The sequence below is a fragment of the Felis catus genome, chromosome D3 (assembly GCF_018350175.1).
Source record: "Felis catus isolate Fca126 chromosome D3, F.catus_Fca126_mat1.0, whole genome shotgun sequence".
In the NCBI taxonomy this organism is placed as follows: Eukaryota; Metazoa; Chordata; class Mammalia; order Carnivora; family Felidae; genus Felis; species Felis catus.
In genome coordinates, this window is record NC_058379.1 from 13,390,574 (window position 1) to 13,398,557 (window position 7,984).

The window sequence follows — 7,984 nt, forward strand, 5'->3', positions numbered from 1 at the left end:
GGTAAATTTGTTCACCCATTTTAAGTGTAAAATATGATATGCTTTTGTGAATATAGGTAGTCACATAACTGGCACTGAAAACCAATTATTGGAACACTTCTATTCACCCCTGAAATTTCCCTCAAGGCTTTTTTTTTTTTTTTTTTTTTTTTTGCTTTCTTAGTAAACAAATGTTTAAAATAAGCCTTATCGACTTATGATTCATATGCCCTGGGATTCATGCATTTAAAGTGTACATTTCAATGGCTTTTAGTATAGTCACAGATCTGTGCAACCATCACCACGATCAATTTTAGAACATTTTCATCATTTCAAAAAGAAACCCCATATCCTTCAGTTATCAACACCCCCTTCCCCCAACCCTTGAATCTTCCCACTTTAGCCCTAATTAACCACCCATCCACTTCCTGTCTCTACGGATTTGCTTATTCTGGACGCATCCAACAAAGGGAGCCGCACAACCTATGGTTTTTTTGTGTCTGGCTTCTTTCACTTAGCCTGATGTCTTCAAGGTTCGTCCACATTTTAGCAGGTGTCAGTACCGCATTCCTTCCCGCGTCTGGATAACACCCCATGGTGTGGACAGACCACGTTTTGTTTATCCACTTATGGCTGGATGGACGTGTGGGTGGTTTCCACTTTTTTGCCTATTGTGAATAATGCCGCTATGACCATTCGTGTACAAGCTTTGGTGTGGGCATGTGCTTTCAATTCTCCTGGGCAGATACATACGACTGGGATTGCTGGGTCACATGGCAACTCCACGTTCAACCCTGTGAGGACCTACTAGTCTGTTTTCCAAAGAGCTATTCGGTTTGGCGTTCCCGTTAGCATATGGAAATTCCGGTTTCTCCATATCTTCACCAACACTTGTTACTATTTGACTTTCCAGCTGTTGTTTTTTTAAAAGTTTATTTATTTTTGAGAGACAGAGAGAGGCAGAGCATGAGTGGGGGAGGGGCGAAGAGAGAGGGAGACACAGAATCTGAAGCAGGCTCCCAGCTGTCAGCACAGAGCCTGATGTGGGGCTCGAACCCACGAACCCAGAGAGCATGACCTGAGCCAACGCTGGATGCTTAACCCGCCGAGCCACTCAGGCGCCCCAATCTGACTTTTCGATTGGAGTCATCCTAGTGGATGTGAAGTGCCACCACCTGTTTTTGTAAATAAAGTTTTGTTGGAACAGTCATGCTCGTTTGTCATTTACGTGTTGTCTATGGCTGTTTTTATGCTACTGTGGCCGAGTCGAGCAGTTGCGATAAAGATGATGTGACCCACAAAGCCTAAAATATTTCCTGTCTCACCCTTTACGGAAAAAAGTTTACCAACCCCTGATTAAGATCGATCGTCTCGTTTCTTCTAAAAGGAAAATAAGGCCCAGAGACATTCTACTTCTATGTAGGGGCACACACAGCCGGGACAAGATGGGTGAATTGAATAAAGGCAGGACAGTCAAGTGCTTAGCCCAGGGCCAGGCATCCATTAAATGTGACATTTCTCTAAAGTCCGGATGCACGGTCTAATGGTCCACCCCCTGTCCCCTGATGTCCCACACAGATGCCCTTCCTATTAACAGCTGGACCCAGCTGAGTTCGTAGGGAACTGAGCCTTGTTTACCCTGCTCTGCAGAAGCCTAAAGTGCGTGTCCCACATAAAAATCAGATTCCGGCGTCTGGAAGCATCGCTCAGCATATAGAGAAGGTTCTCTCTTGTCTGCCATGGCCTCCCCTCCCTGCCGTCCTGGGGGTCTCTGGTATGCCGTCACTCCAGCTGGCCGGCTCTCACAGCTCTGCAGAGTTCTCACCTTCCTGGCTCCGTGTCAGAGGGTCACCACCATTTGGGCAGCCACGGCGTCAGCCCTCCCCTCTGCCACATCCCACCCCGACCCCCCCCCCCCCCCCGCACTGTAGCTGTGCCTCCTGGCAGGGCAAGCTTCAGCGGTCGAGAACATGGGCTTTGTTTGAAAAAGTCAGGCAGGGTTGGGATCTGACCCTGGGACCTTGGGCATGTCATTCGACCCCTCTTGGCCCCGGTTTGCTTCTCTGCACAATGGGGACAGGTACACCTACCATTTAGGACTTCCCGGAGTGTTAAATGAGCTAAACGTATGAGAAGCTGGAAGCGTGGCGCCTGGAAGGGTTTCAGAAACGCGTCCTTCGGAAAGCGGGGGTAGGCAAGAGCGACTGTCTTGCAGCCACACTAAGTGCTTATGTGCATTCTTCTCTTTACATTTATGGGCTCAGAGACGGGAAGTGAGATCCCCCAGGGCACTCAGTAACGTGGGGGCCGAACTCTGTACCTAGCTTCCTGTGCCACCTCTGGGCCTCTGCGTCCCCATCAGAATCCACGGCCGGGCTGACGATCTAGTGGCTCGCGTTCTGTTGTATGTCGAGTCCCAGCTCCCTCAAGGTCCACCTCCTGGGAGGCGGGTGGGGAGGATGGCCTCCTTGCCTGCCCATCTGGCCTCCTGACCAGCCGGCAGTGCCCACATCTGTCCCACAGGCTCCCCTCCCTCCTCCCTGCCTCTGCCCTTCCCGCTCTCCTCCCTGTGGCTGAAGAGTATCATCTGCTCCCTGCACAACTGACTCAGGGAGAGCGGGCTCGGGTCCCACAGGTGTTTCTGCTCCTGGCTAATTTGTGTGCACCAAGCTCCGGGCTGAGACCCCTGTCCCTGCCATCTGGAAATGGCAGCTGGCGGGCGCTTTTGTGGCCAGGGTTCAGAAGGCTCACTCGGACTCAGCAAAAGTGACTCCTCTTTACAAGCCCCCCCCCCCCCCCCCCACGAAGTCAGTTGGCCAGAAAGAAATACTACAAAATGTGTGGGAAGACACCCCTGGTGGGAACCTGAATGTTGACAGTCACAGCCTGGAGCGGCTGTCCTCGCTTAGGGCCCTGTCACCTGCTCCCACTCTTCACCGTCGACCCCTTCTCTTCCTGCAGGTCTTGTCTAAAACATCACCTCCTCAGAGAGGCCCTCCTGGATTGCTCATCCAAGTAGCTTCCTCCCCCATTCTTCTCATCCTCATTTCCTTCTCATCCTCACCCAGATTACAACTCTACACATTCCTGGTGACTTCTCTGCCGGGTTTTTGCAAGCGGCAGGGCCTGGGCCTGCGTCTCACCCATCTAGAAACCAGAATCTGCCAGCGCCTAGCACGTAGTAGGCGCTCAATGCATTTGTGGCGAATGAATGAAAACCTTTATCTGAGCGGTGAGGGAAACCCAGGAAGCCGCTCTTTGGCGGTGAGAACACACAGAGCCCGAGGGTCCTCCAGCGGAGAGCTGACTTCATTCCTCTGTCCCCGTCCTAACCTTGTCCAGAGGCTACACGCAGAGAACTGTGTACAACTATTTTCGCAGCTTTTCAGACTTCCGAACAAGCTGCCTTCCCAAGAAAACACATTACACAGAGCCTTCTTTCTCCCCCTCCTGCTCAGACGGCCAGCGTCCCAAGGAACAGCTCTTTGTTTACGATAATAAAGCAGGAGCCATGGCAACGCATTGTGATGTCATGGGAGTGTGAGGTCATAAATCCTTCCAGAGGAAGAATGGACACAGCGGACACAATGGATCCCCAGCTTCCCCTGGCCTGGCCGGGGCTGTTGCCAGATAAGTTTTTCTTATACCAGGTGGATCATGTCTTTTTCTTTTTTCCTTTCTTCCCCCTTTCCCACCTCACTCTTTTTTTTGTTCGTCCTTGAAAAAAAAAAAAAGGGGGGGGGAATTAAAATAAATAAATAAAAAGTTTTAAAAGACTCTGAGTGGAAAGATTTCTCCCAGGAATTTCCTGTTGGCTAATGTCCAGTTCGCAGGGGATGCCAGCAATAATGCGAACAAGGCTTGCTCGTCCCGGACCTGCAGTGAGAAAGCTGCCCCAGTTTCCCGGTTTCATGGCTAAAATATGGCAAAGCCTTGGAGAGTTTCTGGGCTCTGGACCACAGGGTTTGGGAGGAGGTATTTCTCTTGCTCACTCTCCCCGTCTTGTCTTCTACTCAATCTTTCTTTTGCTCTTCCTCGATCTTATTATTTATTTTTATTTTTATTGTTTGCTAATCTCAATCCATCTGGCTCTCTTCGGTCTGGTTTTCTCTCTCTGTGTCTCTTCCCTGCTCTTAATTTGTGTCCTTCCATCTCGGGCTCCATCCCTTAGTATTATTAGCCTCTCTGTGTTGTTTGTTCTTTCTCGGTGGTTCTCCTGCTGAGTGTGTCTGTCTCTCCCAGTCTCTGTCTCAGTCAGCTTCATGGTTTTTGACTCACTGTCTCTCTTGCTCACTTTCCTCTCTTCCGCCCCACCCTCCCCCATGCTCACGTTACTGAAACAAATCAACATTTCTGACTCGGAGGACTGGGCTTGGCGATCTGCGAGTGGCCAGGCATCCACGTTTCTAGGCTGGGGGCTCCAAGTGGCACATCAATACAGGACATCTGCCCCCACGTGAGGAACCTGCTGGGTCTTTGATTCAGAGGTGCACGCAGCTGGAGCAAGTGTCACTGTGGCCCGCCGTCTGCCAGGGCCTGCCGATCTCTGGGTGACACGCTTCTCCCCGCCAGCACCTTCTGCGCCATGGACCCCCACCAGCTAGCAGATCGGGAAGGGAGGATACCCATTTGGTGGGGGGTGAAGTTCTGCCAGACTTTGGCCAGCCCAGGGCCACTGTCCTGTTCACAGCCTCCTCTGACAAGCCCTGTTATATTCTGCATCAGCCCCCATATTTAACCCAAACCCAGGTTTTTCCACCTCAGACCTATTGACACTGGGCTAGATAATTCTTTGTGGTGGGGTGGTGGGGACTGTCCTGCTCACTGCAGGGTATTTAACACTATCCCTGGCCTCTACCCCCTAGATGACCGTAGCGCCTCTCCCTCCAAATTGTGACAACCAAAAACGTCTGGAGACATTGCCAAACGTTCCCCTGGGGGATAAATCGCCCCTGGTTGAGAACCACTGTGGCTCTAAACCATCTCTGCTCTCTTCCCTTTTACCCAAATCCCTCAATCTTATTCTCTCCCTTGCTAAAATCATCCATGGCTCCCTATTACTATTATTATCATAGCAAACATTTATATGGGGCTTCCTAAGTGCCAGGCACAATTTCCTAGCACCTGTCTCATAGGCCCGTGGTAAAGCTGGTCATCACAAAGCTGGACCCCTTAGCCCAGAGCAGAGCGTCTGTTACTGCTATTATTACGACTGCATGTGGGACTCAGTTTCCCTAAGCTGTGCCCTTGCACGCATCGGCTTTTGCACAGGCCTTTCTCTCTTCCTGCGTCCACCTCGCCCCCTTTCTCCACTCGCCACCCTCCTCCTCGTCCTCCCCGGGACTTGGGTCCGATCTGATCGGTACTCCACACTTGCTTCAGGGCCTGGAGCGCCCTCGGGCTCCTCCAGTGGAGGCTCCTATCTTTTTTCAGCAGTTCTGGTGGTGACCCCCCCCCCCCCCCGGGGCTAGCAGGGGGCTGAGGGCAGGGCGGGGCAGGGCGATGGCTGACTCATCTCCGTGTCCCCGTGACAGACGAGGTTGAGGCCTAGTGACCCCTGAAGGCTCTGATGGGAGCGGGACAAGTACTTTCTGGGGGGACGCCTACCACGGGGACAGAAAGAAGCTCAGGGACCGCCCCGGGTTCCACCAGCCCAGCTCCAATTCCGCTCTCAGGGTCCCAGCCCGCTTGCTGCGGCCACTCTCTCTTACTGGCTCCAGGGGAGGCCGCGTGGCCCAGGTCTGGCCAATCAGAGGAAGCCACGCCGCCCCGGCCACCGTTGTTGGCTCGTGGATGGGCACGTGACTTGGACGCGGTCCCGTGACATTTTTTTGGAACAAAGTGGAGTTGAAGGCGGGGCCGGCGCTCCCTGCAGTCTTCAGGGCACCAGGAGGGGGAATCGAAACAGAGAGAGGCAGGACTCAGAGGTGCCGCGAGAGGCCAGATGTCACTATTTGCGGCCCTAGGGCAGGTGATGCCTTAAGTTCCCACCTCGAACTCCGCTTCTGAGGCGAATAATTTGCCTGTTGCATTGACGCTGTTTGGAGTGACACCCCTGATTCCCAAGCCGGTGGCCTCCGCCCTACAGTGCCGCCTCTCCTGCTCTTCCAAGTGGGCCTTCCCAGAGAGCCCTTCATGCTTCTGATCTGAGACACAAGAGCTCCAGAATTGATGAGGAACACCTGGAGGTCCCCTTGAGCTCTGCGCGCTGTTTGCCACGCTCCCTCGGCAAACTCAAGGTGATACTTAGCACAGGAACTGAAAAACACGTCCACGGGTCCCCAGGGAGGAAGAGGGGACCCTGCCGAGTGGCTCCCGCCTCGGGGCCTGTCTGCTCGGTGTCAGATCGTGTCAGATCGAGACACGGAGGCCTCCCACCGAATAACGGAAGGCCCAGCCCCGGGGGCGAGCTCGCCAGGCCCACACCTGGCGCATCTCCCTGCAAGGGTATGCACGCGGCGCTCCGACCCCGACCGCAACGGCATTGTCTCCGGGCGCGGCCCTGCTCCCCACCCCGCCCCTGCAGCTCCAGAAGTGAGCTGTGGAGGATGGGGGCTCTGGCACAAAACTCGGTAATGGGCATGCCACTGCACCTTCTAGAATGAAGTACAGATGGGCAAATAAGTGTGTGCATGTGTATGCGAGCCGTGTGTGTGAAGTAACGTGCGCTGCACGCTGCGGATCACAGTTTCATACTAACAGCATGGTTTGATGCTTCAAGCACATGTGCGAGCGGGTGCGCGCGCGCGCACGCACACACACACGCACGCACACACACACACACCCCGCCCTTGTGTTAAGCACTTTTGAGACCGCCCCATGCAGGGTTCTGAAATCCTAAAATGGGGACAAACGTGGGGCGGGGTGCTGTTAGGTAGCCAGTGTTGGCAAAAGCCAAGAAGAGACAGTTCTTCACGGTACCCAAGGTGGCCTCCACGGTGTCCAAATGGAACGGCCCCCCAATATCTGGGGCTGTGGGAAGCACCCCACAGCCCAGCTACTCTCCACCCCTTCCCACCCTCGCGCCCAGATGGTGCCCGCGATATAATCGCCATATAACCCCCCTCAAGGCTGCGAGCCATGGAATAAATTTCAAGCCATGCTATAAACTGTGCTTTTGGATGTCATTGAGCGCTCCCGTGCCAATGACATCACTGTTTCCATGGCAACTAATATAATTAACATGAGAGAAAGTGCAAGGAGAAAGAGAAGGGAAAGAGGGAAAACACCAAGTTCAACCCCAAACAGAGCAAATTACACGGTGGGGGAAGGAGGGGCGCAGAGGGGCCTATAAAATGTTTTACTGCCACTTGTTAGAAAGGCCCGACATAACTCTGCTCATGGCTGCGGGGGTAATGAGATCATTTGCAAACTGTATCTCTCGCAAAATACAGAAAGGGCTTTGTCGCCTTCACAGTTTATGGAGTTGAAACAGAGAAGCCTGCTCCAGGTGAGGGAGCAGTAACATCACCTCCCTCCCCGTTCAAGGTTCTTGTGAAGCCAGGATCTACTCCACCCAGGACCCAGAGGGACTTAAACAGACGTGGTTTGGGCCCTCTGGGTGTTCACATCCCCGGACAGACGGTGGGGACGCACCGAAACATACCCAAGCGTGAAGGTGAAAGGGGCAAATCCGTGAAGCTGTGGTGGCCGTGTGGGGTGAGGACATCTCGTATCCAGGTGGGGCACCACAGCATGTGAGTCCCCCGTGCATTATCTGGATTAAGCTTGGTCCTAGGGACCTCGGGTTTCACTCCCATTAAATAGATGAGCACATCAAGGTTCGGCAAGGAAAGAGCACTGGCCTGACTGGGCCTAGCCGAGCCCTCACCCCAGCTCCGTCTGACCCCTAGCCCAGCATTCTCTCTGTCTCAGGCTGTCCTCTGAGTATTCCACAGCCGTCAGCCAACTTTGCGTTGAGCTGACAGAAACCCCTAGTCCGACCCTGGCTTGCAAGCTTGCGTGCAGAGTCCGTTCAGTCATTCTTCGTCACTGTGCCTCAGTT

At 53.5% G+C, this 7,984-nt stretch overlaps 1 long non-coding RNA gene across 1 annotated transcript; it reads right to left on the reverse strand.

Annotated features, from left to right (window-relative positions):
• Nucleotides 1-2,362: 2,362 nt before the first annotated feature.
• LOC109493218 lies at nucleotides 2,363-5,715 on the reverse strand. Its single transcript, XR_002147326.3, has 2 exons — nucleotides 5,587-5,715; nucleotides 2,363-4,579 (listed from the first exon to the last, which is right to left on the reverse strand). It is a non-coding gene; the product is annotated as an uncharacterized LOC109493218 (long non-coding RNA).
• Nucleotides 5,716-7,984: the final 2,269 nt, after the last annotated feature.